We start from the raw sequence: 16660 nt of genomic DNA on the forward strand, positions 1-16660 counted from the left end.
CATTATACACAATCAATGAGAAAGTCAATCGGGAGGAAGTCAGTTCCTCTTTGGTTATATACAATGCTCCAGAATTTGGCTGTCCTTGACTGAGAAGTATGATTTGGAATTTCAGTAGACATTTCACTTGTACATCTATGTCTGCGTGGCCAAATTACACTCCAACTCAATTTTCAAGTTTGCTGATGACACCAGTAGTGAGATGGATCTCAAATAATGATGAGATGGAGTACAGGAAAGAGATAGAGAATCTGGTGAAATAGTGCAATGACAATAATCTTTCTCTCAATGTCAGTAAAACTGTGGATATAGTCATCGACTTCAGAAAGATAGTGGAGAACATGTCCCTATCTACACCAATGGTGGTGAAATGGAAAAGGCCAAGGGCTTCTTGTTTCTAGGTGTCTAGCTCATGAACAACTTACCCTGGTCCCTCCATGCTGATGCTAAAGTTAAGAAAGCCCACTAACACCTTTGCTTGCTAAAGAGGCTTAGGAAATTCAGCGTGTCCTTTATGATTCTCACCAATTTTTATAGATGCATCATAGAGAGCATTGTTTCCAAATGTATAACAGCTTGGTATGGCTCCTGCTCTGTGAACGTAGCCCAGTCCATCACGCAAACCAACCTCCCTTCCATTGACTCCGTCTTTACTTCCCATTGCCTTAGAAAAACAGCCAGCATAATCAAGGACCCATGTATCCCAGACATAATCTCTTCCACCTTCTTCCATTGGGATCATGTACCAACTGACTCAAGAACAGGTACTTCCCTGCTGTCATCAGACTTTTGAAGCTACACCCTCTCCTTTCCTTCTCCCTGAATGGTATGTTTTGTCCTTATCATGCACAAGAAACAATATTTTTCACTGTATTTCAATATGTGACAAAGATAAATCAAATCAGCTGCTTTTCCTTCACAAAACCCAAACTGAACTGCATGCTTTTGTCAGCAAAAACACTGATAAATTAAACTGAAGAACCTTCTAACCAAGGTTCTACCCTGCCAGTGCCTCAATTTAGACCAATCCTGTTCTATCACCCTAATGTTCACTATTTTGGCTCTAAGGTTTGAAAACAAGGATGAACTATCATAACCTCATCAGAAACTCTCATCTTCTCCACTGTCTATTTCTGACCTCCCTCAATTGTTCAACTAGTCATAGGTTGTGGGTGGTGTCTTCAGTTACCTAGGCCCAAGGTTTCTCTGCTCTGTTTCTTCTTTCAAAATACTCATTAAATATAACCTTTTCAATCAAGCTATGACTGTCATCTAACCATAACATGTCCTTAAGTGTCTTTTCAGTCGGAGTAGAGAAGGAGGTAGAAGGGGGGGAGGGGTAGCATTATTAGTCAAGGACTGTGTCACAGTGTCAGAGAGGAAGTTTGATGAGGACTTGTCTGTTGAGGTAGTATGGGTGGAGATTAGAAATAGGAGAGGAGAGGTCACCCTGTTGGGAGTCTTTTATAGACCTCCTAAAAGTTCTAGAGAGGTTGAGGAAAGGATTGCGGAGACGATCCTGGTTAGGAGTGAAAGTAATAGGGTAATTGTTATGGGGGACTTTAACTTTACTAATATTGATTGGAATTGCTATAGCTCTAGCTCGTTAGAGGGGTCAGTTCTTGTACAAAGTGTGCAGGAAGGTTTTTTTGACTCAGTATGTTGATAGGCCAACTAGAAGTGAGGCTATATTGGATTTGGTGCTGGGAAATGAGCCAGACCAGGTGCTGGACTTGGAAGTTGGTGTGCATTTTGGTGATAGTGACCACAATTCGGTTACGTTCACCTTAGTGATGGAAAGGGATAGGCATGAACCTCGGGTCAGTAGTTTTAGCTGGGGGAAGGGTAATTATGAGGCTATTAGGAGAGAATTAGGATGCATAGGTTGGACTAGGAGACTACAGGGACTGGGAACGTCCGAAATGTGGAGTTTTTTCAAGGAGCAGCTACTGCGAGTCCTTGATAGGTATGTCCCTGTCAGGCAAGGAGGAATTGGTAGAGCTAGGGAACCGTGGTGTACTAAAAAAGTTGATTCGTTGGTTAAAAAGAAAAAGGAGGCTTATGTCCGGATGAGACTTGAGGGCTCAGGTAGTGCACTAGAAAGCTTTAGATTGGCTAGGAGGGAGTTGAAGAGTGAATTAAGACGGGCTAAAAGAGGACATGAGAAGACTTTGGCTGATAGGGTTAAGGAGAATCCTAAGGCGTTCTATAGGTATGTTAAGAACAGAAGGTTGGTTAGGGCAAGATTAGGGCCAGTTACAGACAGCAGAGGGAAGTTGTGTGTGGAACCGGAAGAGATTGGTGAGGCATTGAACCAATATTTCTCTTCGGTGTTCACGCAGGGGGACATGAATGTAGCTGAGGAGAACACTGGGTTGCAAGGGTGTAAACTAGACAGTATTGCAGTTGATAAGGGGGATGTGCTGGATATTCTTGAGGGTTTGAAAATAGATAAGTCCCCTGGTCTGGACGGGATTTACCCTAGGATTCTCTGGGAGGCAAGAGAGGTGATTGCAGAGCCTCTGGCTCTGATCTTCAGGTCGTCGTTGGTCTCGGGTATAGTACCGGAAGATTGGAAGATAGCGAATGTTGTCCCATTGTTTAAGAAGGGGAACAGAGACTTCCCCGGGAATTATAGACCGGTGAGTCTTACTTCTGTTGTGGACAAGGTGTTAGAAAAAATTATTATGGATAGGATTTATAGTTATTTGGAGAGTAATGAATTGATTGGAGATAGTCAGCATGGTTTTGTAGCGGGTAGGTCGTGCCTTACTAACCTTATTGAGTTTTTTGAGAAAGTGACCAAAGAGGTGGATGGGGGAAAGGCAGTTGACGTATATATGGATTTTAGTAAGGCGTTTGATAAGGTTCACCATGGTAGGCTTCTGCAGAAAATGCAGATGTATGGGATTGAGGGTAATCTAGGAAATTGGATCAGGAATTGGCTAGCAGATAGGAGACAGAGGGTGGTGGTTGATGGTAAATATTCGTCATGGAGTTCAGTTACGAGTGGTGTGCCTCAGGGATCTGTTTTGGGGCCACTGCTGTTTGTAATTTTTATTAATGATCTGGATGAGGGTATAGTTGGGTGGATTAGTAAATTTGCTGATGACACCAAAGTCGGAGGTGTGGTAGATTGTGAGGAAGGGTGTCGTAGTTTGCAGGGTGACTTAGACAGGTTGCAGAGCTGGGCCGAGAGGTGGCGGATGGAGTTTAATGCGGAGAAGTGTGAGGTAATTCACTTTGGTAGGAATAACAGATGTGTTGAGTATAGGGTTAACGGGAGGACTCTGAATAGTGTGGATGAACAGAGGGATCTAGGTGTATGTGTACATAGATTCCTGAAAGTAGGGAATCAAGTAGATAAGGTTGTTAAGAAGGCATACGGTGTCTTGGCATTTATTGGTAGGGGGATTGAATTTAGGAGTCGCAGCGTCATGATGCAACTGTACACAACTCTGGTGCGGCCGCACTTGGAGTATTGTGTGCAGTTCTGGTCCCCACATTATAGGAAGGATGTGGAGGCTTTGGAGAGGGTGCAGAGGAGGTTTACCAGGATGTTGCCTGGTATGGAGGGGAGGTCCTATGAGGAGAGACTGAGGGATTTGGGGTTGTTTTCGCTAGAAAGAAGGCGGCTAAGAGGGGATCTTATTGAAACATATAAGATGATTAGAGGTTTAGATAGGGTGGATAGTGATAGCCTTTTTCCTCGGCTGGAGAAAGCTAGCACGAGAGGGCATGGCTTTAAATTAAGGGGGGGGTAGTTATAGGACGGATGTCAGGGGTAGGTTCTTTACCCAGAGGGTGGTGAGGGATTGGAATGCCCTGCCTGCTGCAGTTGTAAATGCGCCTAGTTTGGGGGCGTTTAAGAGATCCGTGGATAGGTTTATGGATGAAAAGGGATTGGTTTTGGTTAGAGGGTCATTGTTTTTTAACTGGTCGGCGCAACATCGTGGGCCGAAGGGCCTGTTCTGCGCTGTAATGTTCTATGTTCTATGAATCAGCATCTCAATGACAACATAGCATACTTAGGAATAATTAAACTAGCAATGCAAACAAATTATTTTATTTTCAGCAGAACTCTGATTCTGCAACCCATATGAATGATTTAAATTGCAAATGGAGTTTACAACTCTCCTAGAATTATTAATTTTCAGAATACTTTTATTCAGGAAATGATAGATACCCTGGCTTTACCCAGAAGCCCAGAAATGTGTTGCCAATTTTAAAACAGATTTCCTCTTACTATCAACTCTGACCTTGTAAGATAAACACAAGTTAATTAAATTGAGACTTGTTTGAATTGTATTCACTTGAGAATTCTACCGATTTCTTAACCAGATACCCCCATTTTTCTACAGTTAAAATATTAATCCCTAAAGCTAAAAGTTATATTCTAAAAGATGAACTAGATTTTCACAATAGTTGATATAGGGCAGTAAGATCTTTTCAGAGCTTTATTGAGGTCTTTTGGACATACATACACTCTCACTGTTGTAGATAAAATAATACATCTGAGACTGTTAGTGAGTCAAAATACAGTGGTTTTTATTTCAAAGCTCTGGTGTTCATTCAAGAGCTTTGGGAGAAGCAGGGACTACCAAACTTCTCCTAGAACACAAACACAAGTGGGCATTTATACATTATGAGTCTTAGTGTCAATCACGATTCCAAGTTTCCCATTCTGGCCAGAACTCTGGGTCTTCCTTCCATGGTCATGATACAGCCCCAGATTTAATCACAATTCACAGTCCAGCTGGCAGCTACAGTCATAACGCAGGCTTAATCTGGTCACGATTCAAAACCCTTCTGTAGCAGTACCGGTATCCCTGTTTTTGAAATTACTTGTGCAATCGCGGCTATCCCAGCAGGACTCTTCCTGTTAAAAGCCGGTATCGCGATCTGCCATCAGTAGCTGTCAAAAGCTGGTATCGTAAACTACTGTTTGTGTAACGATGTCCAACTAATACAAAGAGTAAGATTTGCAAAGTCTACAAAATAACAGCCACATTAAACTATCTGGCTTTATAAAAATGAGAGTTAAAGCATGTAACGCATGAACAAATAACTTATATTACTGCCAGGAACAGTGTAAGTGGTATAAGCTTGAGACGTTCAGTCATGATGAAAAGGTTATGTTTGTAACATATTCTAGGTACAAAATCCATTAATTCTTTCCCTACTTCACTCCCCCCTTTCGGTCTGGGCCAGGCCCAAGCATGGCCCCATGACCAATCCAAAGCCAAATGTTACCAGCATATGGGCCCACCCCCCCCAGTTAAAAAAACAAAAGACAACTTGGGGTTCTTTGTGCCCACACAATCAATAAGCACCCACTCAACCAACAATAAATTTTCTTACAGGAAAATACCAAAGTTCAAGTCCAATACAAGACCTTGCCCTAACCTTGAGTGACCGGCAAGTACCCAAGTAAACACTGGCCTTTATCTGTGCATCGGTCTCGGTCGTCCTCTGTATTATAGTTCTTTGGTTTGGCTTGGCACTCTGTCTTTGGTTTTCCGTCTATCCTTCTCGTGTGTGGTGGCTCTCCAACTGCTGGTCATCACTGGCAGTGGTCACCATTGTTGTAACCCCTTCTTGGTTAGGTTTCACGCCCCTTTTGGTCATTGCCAACCAATCAGGACTTGATCCCCCTGATCGAAAAGAGTCCAGTCAGGTGCTGCCACTCTGATCTTTGGGTATCAGCCATGCCTGTAGACATCGGAGGCACAGGTCACATACCTCCCTTTCATCCTGAATGCGAAGCATGATGGATCACAAACTCAGGACCAGTGTCTGTCAGGAATTCCCCAGTCACTCAACAGTCAAGCAAGGCCTAGATATTGGCATGCACAGTAATAATACATCCCCACAACATATTGATATTCCAGAAGTTACAGACAACAACACGCTACAGATACAAACAATCACATATTCTAAACACCAATTTAGATTCAGAGTTATGCACAGGACAATAATAAATCATTGATAAAAATGCAAAAGGAAATAACATATAAATTTGCACCCAAAAAGTGCTGAAGAGGTAGGCTTAACTCTCCAAAATATTCATCATTTCACAATTCAAAATCTATCACCTTCTGGCATACACATACTATGTTCTTTATGCCTCAATTAACACAATGTAACCAAAGTACAAACTAAAAATAATTCAAAAGTTTCTATCAGTTTAACAAATTATAGATTCTGTCCACTTTACCAATTTATTTATGAATAACATAATTTGCACAAATGGTTTATTTGTTTCCCTTTAAGCATTTTATAACCCCAAATAATTAAGTACAAGGAAAAATCCCTTCATCCATTGTAAAGTCATTGACACTGTCCAGAGCCCTTAGCTTTTCAGAAAAATTAACTCCCAACATTTTAGCATTTACATACATCGATTCAACAAACTTTACACGTGAACGTAAGGATTACCAAAGATACATTTACTTAGTATAGTAAAGTCACAAAACAAACAGACATTACTTTGTAAAATTACCTCACATTCAAATGGTTACATCATAAACTGAGAATAGGTTTCAATACATCCCTCTTTGAAACACAAAACCTATACAGACTTTATTCCCATTACCCTTTATTTGTCAAAATTAAACTTATTTACCTCTTATAAGTTCAGGCAATTTCCCCTTTATAAATTGGTTATTTTGTGCACTCAATTTATTCTATCAATTAAATGTCAGAAACTGTAACACTTAAGTGTAACCAATTACTTTAATTGAAAGTTAACAATGAGAAAATCTGAATGAACCCTTCAAGTTCAAATATCACTAGGTTGTGATAAACAATCTTGCTTGTCATTCACAAACCATCTTCTTAAAATATGAAACTACTTTCGAGTAGAAGCCAAATGAAGTAACCTAGTCTCAAACAACTTCTTCAAGACAACAGAAAGAACACATGGATCCTTCCAAGGTTTAAATCCTTTCCTAAATAAATTTGAACCCACGATTATTCAAAATTCAAACTGGTTATTCCAAACTTCAATTTATATACCTTAATTTTGAAATTCTTTCCAAATTTTATTTGAACTCTATGTTAAATTCACTGTTGTAAGATCACAATTAGGGAAAGAATTTTAAAACATTAAACAACAAAAACAAAAACATAAATATAAACATCCTAACTACTTTATTAAACACACACAGACACACATGGAATCTTCTAACTTTCATCCCACATTATCCTTTATTCAAATACAACATTCTAAACTGGGATGAAAATAAAACATTGAAAGAAGCAAAGAAAACAGATTAAGACAGTTGCCTTCATTCTTCTTTCTTCCAAACTGTCATTAAACTCAAAACAGAAGTAAATTCAAGAAATCTTATACTAAAAATTTAACAGTTCTAACACTTCCTCAGCCCCTTTGAAGTTAAAACAAAGTGTAAAACACTGCATTTATTGCTCGCAATAAATACTCCACAAGAACAAACAACTCCTGCTCTCAATCTAATACAACAAGCATTCAACATTCTGCATTCAACAAGCAACCAGATCCCACAAACACACTGAAATACAAAACCTAAGATTTCTCCTTAGGGTCTCTCATCTGGTCCATCCTAAATTCTAGATGCCCATTCTACTAATTCATCATAGTTCTGCATGCTAAGAATTCCCATTTTAAGGATTTTTTGGTGAATGGTGACAGCCTGTCTTTAAATGCTTGTAAAAAGGCTCTATCTGTTCGGGCAGGTCTGGGCATTCCCAAACACTCTTGGTATACTCTAAAGAGTCGCTCCTCAAATTCGGATGCTTCTCAAAAATTTGGTTTCTCTTTTCTAGTTCTTTAATGCGTGATTCCATTTTGTTGTTGGTCTAACAGATGAGATGAGTTCCACCCACTTTTCTCATCTGTTTAATGAATCCGTCCCTCTCAGTAATACATTCATTCATCAGGGATTCCAGGGGTCTCCACTGTCCTTGTAATCCCACCATAACACAGATAAGTTTATACTCACCACAATCTTCTATTCTCCCATCTTACTCTCCCACTCCTAGGTCACTCTTATCAGAGTCTGGTAATACCTGTCAGGGGTGATCGATGCCCTCCATACCACCGCTTACACTTGTAAACTTACACTATTAAACATAAGCTTCAGCTGGCTTTTCCTTCAATTCTGGTGATCACTGACAGTCCCTTTTGTACTCATGTCTGAACATCACACTCCAGGCACCTTTCTCCAGTCTTTTACACCCACTTCAAAATCACAACAGTTTAGACCTCTGTCACACTTTCACCGTCTCTAATTCATCAGGAATCCCGGGGTCCCCACTGTAGTTTGACTCACTCTATTAAGTTTGGTGATCTATTCCAGTACCCAGATTGTGGCCATTCAACCTAAGCCCGCAAACAAATCCCGGGTTTCGGCACCAAATGTTGTAGGTAAAATACCTCTGAGACTGTTAGTGAATCAAAATACAGTAGTTTTTATTTCAAAGCTCTGGTGTTCATTCAAGAGCTTTGGGAGAAGCAGGGACTACCAAACTTCTCCTAGAACACAAACACAAGTGGGCATTTATACATTATGAGTCTTAGTGTCAATCATGATTCCAAGTTTCCCATTCCGGCCAGAACTCCGGGTCTTCCTTCCTTGGTCATGATACAGCCCCAGATTTAATCACGATTCACAGTGCAGCTAGCAGCTGCAGCCATGACACAGGCTTAATCTGGTCACGATTCAAAATCTTTCTGCAGCAGTACCGGCATCCCTGTCTTTGAAATTACTTGTGCAATAGCGGCTGTCCCAGCAAGATTCTTCCTGTCAGAAGCCGGTATCGCGATCTGCCATCAGCAGCTGTCAAAAGCCGGTATCATAAACTACCGTCTGTATAACGACGTCCAACTAACACAAATAAGTAAGATTTGCAAAGTCTACAAAATAACAGCCACCTTAAACTGTCTTTTTAAAAATGAGTGTTAAAGCATGTAACACATGAACAAATAACTTATATTACTGCCAGGAACAGTATAAGCAGTATAAACTTGAGAAGTTCAGTCATGATGAAAAGGTTATGTTTGTGACATATTCTAGGTACAAAATCCATTAACCCTTTCCCTACTTCACTCAGCTATCCAAGTTTATTCACTGCTACCATGCTGTTAATCCAGTCTAGGAGTTATCACTTGCTTGATTCCTCCCATCTTTTCATGCTCTTCTGTCTTGTCTTTCAGGTTAGACTTGAAAGAAGTCGGAATTCTCCTTTGAAGACCTTGTATTCTTAGCTACTTCTAGATAATATTCATAAGGAAGACATTCAAGGCCTGTGAAAGCAACTTTGTGATCTGTTAGGGGTCAGCAATGCTTTATGGCTTGGTGTCATGCAAAATATTGTAATATCTTCTAGTATGAAAAGATTTATTAGTCCAAGCTTTTTATTTTAGATGAAGAGATTTTTCTTAGCATCCGCTATCTGGAATATCAGATATGCTTTCTTCCCAGCATATTGGACTGTCAACTTAGTTTGTTCTCTCAGAGTGAGCATCATCTATCTTTACCTCTGATCGTTTCATTTTCAGGTCACCATCTTGTGCAATTTCATACAAGTCTCATGATGTTGCATGTAGCTCAGATACTTCACATTAATTTAATGCTCTCTTTCTGCAGTCATCCTTCCAACACTAAGAAACCATTTTTTAAATCTCGAGACTTTTTGCCACCAACCTGTTCTAGAGTGTAGACATTCGTTTGAATCATCTCTCCAGCAACTGTATTTTTTGATTTCTTCCTTCCGGCAAATGTGTGCAAAGTGGTTCAGCTTCATGTAGTTAAAACAGTTCTCTCCCTATACTGGATATGCTTCCTTTTCTTGTGGTGTCACTTGCCATAGTATTTACTTCCAGTATTCCAGCCTTGATCTTTCTGCTGGCTGTTTTATAAGTTGTCTCTATTCCTCATTGACTTGTGCTTGGAAGGCCTGAACTGTCTCTTTGCATATTGCAAAGCTTCATCAGTTCTCCTATCAGTAGTCTTTAAGCGATGATCCGTCACCTCAGAGTTTCTGCGCATGTTGATAGCTTTCTTCAGAGTAAGGTTCTCTTCTCTCAGTAGGCATATTCTCACAGTAGGATCTCTTGTTCCTATCTCCGGTGAGATCATCCTTCAGTTGTACAAGTTCTCAAGATTTAGCTAGATATCTCAGTGCTGTTACATACTGATCAATATTCTCCCTCTCTTCCTGAACTCTAGTATTAAATACACAATGTTATTAAATTATATGAGTGGATTAAAAGTGGGGATTCAACGTCGCCAAAATTTACACAACTTGCTTTTTGCTCCTCAGTGAAGTCTAGGGTGTAATAGAGTTATAGCATTCCTTCCCCATCATTGATAATATGGTTGCTACTCTTTATTTGCTCAGCTTTCTTGTTCAACTCTTGACAGTCTCAATTTTGCCATTGAGACTGGAAGAATTCTCACTTCTTTCTCAAATCTCCCTTTATCCCCAGAGGAGCAGATACTGGAATATTCACAGCTATGATGGCTCAACCAACTGTTGCTGTCCTGTAAAAAGTTGCATAGTGAAGTTTTAATTATTGTCTGCTTTTTTAAAGCATCTGCAGGCTCTCTTACAGCTATCAAAATCTGCTCAATCCAGCTACTCACTTCTGAAATCATGTTCCATATAATGTACAAAATGACTACTGTCCAACAGCTTTTGTTTACAAATTCTGACATCAGAGATCACATGAGTGGCAAGCCATAATGTACAAAGGTACTTATCCAAACAGCCCATTGTGAATCTGTTGCAGTTTCCACAAACGATGCTGTGAAAATTTACCCTGCAGTTTGAGAAGAAAAAGCTGGAGTCAGGTGTAACGATATTATAATTAAATAAAAGGTAACTACAAAGACATGAGGGAGGAGCTGGCCAGGGAGGCAAAAGTAGCACTGTTGCTAAGTTTGCAGATGATACAAAGATATGTAGAGGGACAGGTAGTATTGAGGAGGCAGGGAGGCTGCAGAAGGACTTGGACAGGTTAAGAAAATGGGCAAAGAATTGGCCCATGGAATACAATGTGGAAAAACGTGAGGTTATTATTACAGAATATATAAAAACCCTACAGTGCAGAAAGAGGCCATTCAGCCCACCAAGTCTGCACCGACAACAATCCCACCCAAGCCCTATCCCCGTATCCCTACATATTTACCCACACTAATCCCTCTAACCTACACATCCCTGGACACTAAGAGGCAATTTTAGCTTGGCTAATCAAGCTAACCTGCACATCTTTGGACTGTGGGAGGAAACTGAGCACCCGGAGGGAACCTGTGCAGATATTGGGAGAATTTGCAAACTCCAGACAGACAGTGACCCGAGCCAGGAATCGAACTCAGGACCCTGAAGCTGTGTGGCAGCATGCTAACCACTGTGCTACTGTGCCACCCATGTTCTTTGGAAGAAGGAGTGGAGGCACAGACTATTTTCTAAATGGGAAAATGTTTAGGAAATCAGAAACACAAAGCAATCTGGGAGTCCTTGTTCAAGATTCTCTTAAGGTTAACATGCAGGTTCAGTCGGTAGTGAGGAAGGCAAATGCAATGTTAGCATTCGTTTCAAGAGGGCTAGAATCCAAGAGCAGGGATTACTTCTGAGGCTGTATAAGGCTTTGTTACACCCCATTCAGAGCATTGTGAGCTGTTTTGGTCCCTATATCTAAGGAAGGATGTGCTGGCCTTGAAAAAGGTGCAGAGGAGGTTCACAATTCACAAGAATGATCCCTGGTATGAGGAATGGTTAAGGACTCTGGGTCTGTACCTGTTGGAGTTTAGAAGGATGACGGGGGATCTTATGGAAACTTAAAAGATACTGTGAGGCCTGGGTAGAGTGGACATGGAGAGGATGTTTCCACTAGTAGGAGAAACGAGACCCAGAGTGCATAACTCAGGCTAAGGGGACGATCCTTTAAAACAGAGATGAGGAGGAATTTCTTCAGCCAGAGAGTGGTGAATCTGTGGAACTCTTTGCCACAGGAGGCTGTGGAGGCCAGGTCATTGAGTGTCTTTAGGGTAGGTTTTTGGTTAATGAGGGGATCAGGAGTTATGGGGAAAAGGCAGGAGAATGGGAATGAGAAAAAAATTCAGCTGTGATTGAATGATGAACCAGACTCGATGAGCTGAGTAGCCTAATTCTGCTCCTGTGTCTTATAGTCTTATTAGAAGGAACTCATTAGAACTTGATTTCTAATTAGGATTTGAGCCCTCTCAATGCAGCTAAGGTATTATCATGTCATTGGAAAGGAGTGCACTCCATCCTCTCCTTCTGTAAAACTCAATATCTTTCATTGTCTCCTCCAGACGAATCACCCTATATCTTTTACATTCAGAAGCGCCATGTATCTTCAGGCCTGGTTTGGGTACCTGATGGAGACTGCAGACCTTTGGATGTCATGCTTCCCACATTATAACAATGATGGCATGACTAAAGTACCATTATTAGTTGTAGTTGTAAATAAGTCTGGGGCATTATGACTATAAATGGAAATTCTTTTCCATAAGCATTTATTCACTGAATCTGCTCTTATCTGAATGAAAACAAGATAATCATCCATTTCACAAATAAAACAAAACTATATTTGCAGTTTATAATCACTCAAATTTAATAATAATCTTCTGGAAGTTCCCTTACTACATTGCAACTATGAAATAAAATTAAGAGTTAAAACATCTTTGGATGGTCTTACCTTTCAAACCTTTAAAAGCCTGCTGGAGCAAATGGAAAGAAAACAGCTACTTATTCTGAAAGATGCAGTCTTGTTTAGTTTATATGTTCACACAGGGTGCAATAGAAAAGAGAGGCAGCTTTATTAATTTATGTCCCTGATGGTGTGAAACTCTCCTTTGCCCTGTAGTATTCTGTATCTTGCAGGAATACAAGAAGTCCCCTTCACCTTTCCAGTGCTTACATGTTCATTAAAGGAAGGGATCCCATGGTTTTTGTTTTTTCTTTGTAATTACTATTAATATTTTTAACTTACAAGCAGTAACTTATATTATGCTGACCACTGACCTGACAACTCAGTGTAGAATACCACCTGAGCTTGATGAGAGAAGCTGAACAAGTTCCCCACCTATGGGTTTGGAGGTGGGGATGCTCTAAAATGCAACATGCAGCCTGACTGCCACTCATCTGCCCAACTCCACCTCCCATTTTACAGTGGTGGAGGTCTCAAGTGGCCTGCTTGCCCTTGGGCCTATTAAGGCCAATTAACAGCTACTTAAGTGCCTCATCCCACCTCACCACTATTTTACCAGTAAGAAGTCTCACAACAGCAGGTTAAAGTCCAACAGACTTATTTGGAATCACAAGTTTTTGGACTGATGGTCCTTCACCTGATGAAGGAGTGGCTTAGAAGGGAACTTACAGATGGTAGTGTTCCCATGTACCTGCTGCCCTTGTTCTTCTAGACCGTACACAGTGCTACTACTGAATGTTGGTGGCGGAGAGAGTGGATGCTTGTAGATGTGTTGCCAATCAAGTAGACTGCTTTATCCTGGATGGTGTCAGGCTACTTGTGTTGTTAGAACTGCATGCATCCAGGCAAGTGGGGTACATTCCATCACATTCCTAACTTGTGCCTTGTAGATAGTGGATAGGCTTTGAGGAGTCAGGAGGCGAATTACTCACTGCATTATTCCTAGCCTCTGACCTGCTGTTGTAACCATTGTATTTATGTGGTGAGCCCAGTTGAGTTTCTGGTAAATGGTCACCTCAAGGATGTTGACAGTGGGGGATTCAGTGATAGTAACAACATTGAATGTCAAGGAGCGGTGGTTAGAATATCTCTTTTGGTGATGGTCATTGCCTGGCACTTGTGCAGCGCAACTGTTACTTGCCACTTGTCAGCTCAAGCCTGGATATTGTCCAGATCTTGTTGTATTGGAAAATGGACTCCTTCAATATCTGAGGAGTCATGAATGGTGTTGAACATGCATCCACTATTTATTGGGTCACTTTCTTAAGTATTCAGGGGTCTTGATTATCAGGCCCTGGGGATTTATCAGCCTTCAATCCCATCATTGGCATAATTCAATCTCCACTTCCAACCTTCTGATGGAGGGAAGGTCATTGATGAAGCAGCTGAAGATGGTAGGGCCTAGGGCACTACCCTGAGGGACTACTGCAGAAATGTCCTGGAGCTGAGATTCCTGACCCTCCACAACAACAACTATCTTCCTATATACCAGGTATGACTCCCAACTAGTGGAGCGTTTTCCCCGATATCCTTTGATTCCAGTTTTGCTCAGGTTCCTTGATGCCACACTCAGTTGAATGCAGCCTTGATGTCAAGGGCACTTTTGTCCATGTCTGAACCAAGGCTGTAATGAGGTCAGGAGCTGAGTGACCCTGGTGAAACCCAAACTGGACGTCACTGAGCAGATTTTTGCTGAGCAGGTGCTGCTTGATAGCACTGTTGATGACCCTTTCCATCACTTTTCTGATGATTGAGAGTAGACTGATTAGGCAGTAATTTGCTGGATGGGATTTGCCCTGCTTTTTGTGTACAGGTCATACCTGGGCAATTTTCCATGTTTTTGGGTGGATGCCAGTGTTGTAACTGTACTGGAAGAGCTTGGCTAGGGGAGCGGCAAGTTCTGGAGCACTTCTTCAGTATATCGTTGGAATGTTATCAGGGCCCATTGCCTTTGCAGTATAAAGTGCCTCAAACCACTTCTTGATATCATATGGAGTGAATTGAATTGGCTGAGACTGGCATTTGAGGTGTTGGGGGGCCACTGGAGGAAGCTGAGATGGATCATCCACTCGGCATTTCTGACTGAAGATCGCTGTGAATGCTTCAGCCTTATCATGTGCGCTGACGTGTTGGCTCCTCCATCATTGATGATTGGGATATTTGTGGAGCCTACTCCTCCAGTGAGTTGTTTAATTGTCCACAACCATTCACGATTGGATGTAGTAGGACTGCAGAGTGTAGAGCTGATCCGTTGTTTGTGGGATCGCTTAGCTCTGTCTATCACTTGCTTTTTTTTTCTATCTGGCATGCAAGTGGTTCTGTTTTGTAGTTTCATCAGGTTAACACCTCATTTTTAGATATGCCTAGTGCTGCTCGTGGCATGCCCTCCTGCACTCTCCATTGAACCAGGGTTGATCCTCTGGCTTGATGGTAATGGTTGAGTGGGGGATATGCTGGGTCATGAGGTTGCAGATTGTGCTGGAGTATGGTTCCGCTGCTGTCAATGGCATCTCATGGATGCCCTGTCTTGAGTTGCTAGATCGGTTAGGAGTCTGTCCCATTTAGCATGATGATAGTGCCACATAACATGATGAAGGTTATTCTCAATGTGTAGGCAGGACATCGTCTCCACAAGGACTGTACGGTGGTCATTCTTACCAATACTGTCATTGACAGATACATCTGTAGCCGGCAGATTGGTAAGGATAAGGCCAAGTATGTTATTTTCTCTTGTTGGTTCCTTCAGTATCTGCTGCAGACACAGTCTAGCAGTTGTATCCTTTTGGACCCAACCAGCTCGATCAGTTGTGCTGCTGCCAAGCCACTCTTGGTGGTGGATATTGAAATCATCCACCCAGCGACCTGTCTGGTTTAGTGCCTTCTGCAAGTTTAGAGATATTACCTTTATTTCTCTCATCTAAATCTTTTTTTTTCATATATATATAATAAATAAATAGTTGGGGACTCAGCACTAATTCCTGTGATATCCTGCTAGTCACTGCCTGCCATTTGTAAAAAGACCCATTTATTCCGATTCTTTGGTTCCTGTCTGCCAACCAATTTACTCTCCATTTCAGTACACTTCCTCCAATCCATGCGCTTTAATTTTACACGCCAGTAATCTCTTATGTGGGACGATGTCGCACACCATATCACATCCACTGGCTGCCCCTTAAAGAATTCCAGTAGATTTGTCAAGCATGACTTCCTTTCATAAATTCATGCTGACTCTCTGATCCTGCCCTGCTTTCCAAGTGTTTTGCTATTAAATCTTTGATAACGGATTTCAGAATTTTCTCCAATGTCAGCCTTGCCGGTCTATAATTCCCTATTTTCTCTCCACTTCCCTTTTTTAAATAGTGGTGTCACATTACATTGGGGCTACCTTCCAATCTGTCGTTAGTATTCCAGAGTCTATAGAATCTTGCTATTGGTCCAGAAAACCATCCTGTGTACTGGCCAGGAATTCCTCCTCTAAGGTATTGTGACTAATTTGATTTGCCCAATCTGTATGCAGGTTGAAATCATCCATAATTATAGATGTTCCTTTATCACATGCATCTAATTTTCTGTTTAATATTATTCCCAACATCTCACAAAAGTTTGGGGCCTATATATAATCCTTACTAATGTCTTTTTCCCCTCTGCATTTCTTTTCAAAGTTTATTTATTAGTGTCACAAGTAGGCTTACATTTACACCGCAGTTACTATAAAAATCCCCCAGTCTCTATACTCCGGTGGCTGTTCGGGTTACCTGAGGGGGAATTTAGCAAGCCAACGCACCTAACCAGCACGTCTTTCGGACTGTGGGGGAAACCGGAGCACCAGGAGGAAACCCACGCAGGCACGGGAAGAACTTGCAGGCTGTACACAGATAGTGACTCAAGACAGGAATCGAACATGGATCCCTGGCGCTGTGAGGTAGCAGTGCTAACCACTAT

The 16660-nt window shown here is 41.4% G+C and overlaps 1 protein-coding gene across 1 annotated transcript in view; it reads left to right on the forward strand.

Annotated features, from left to right (window-relative positions):
* The window catches only part of LOC145337704 (voltage-dependent L-type calcium channel subunit alpha-1D-like), a 651603-nt gene that overhangs the window by 71305 nt on the left and 563638 nt on the right, over positions 1–16660 (forward strand). The gene's annotated exons all lie outside the window — the stretch shown is intronic.

This window comes from Carcharhinus amblyrhynchos, chromosome 3 (genome assembly GCF_965287045.1).
Source record: "Carcharhinus amblyrhynchos chromosome 3, sCarAmb.v2.hapA, whole genome shotgun sequence".
NCBI lineage: Eukaryota > Metazoa > Chordata > Chondrichthyes > Carcharhiniformes > Carcharhinidae > Carcharhinus > Carcharhinus amblyrhynchos.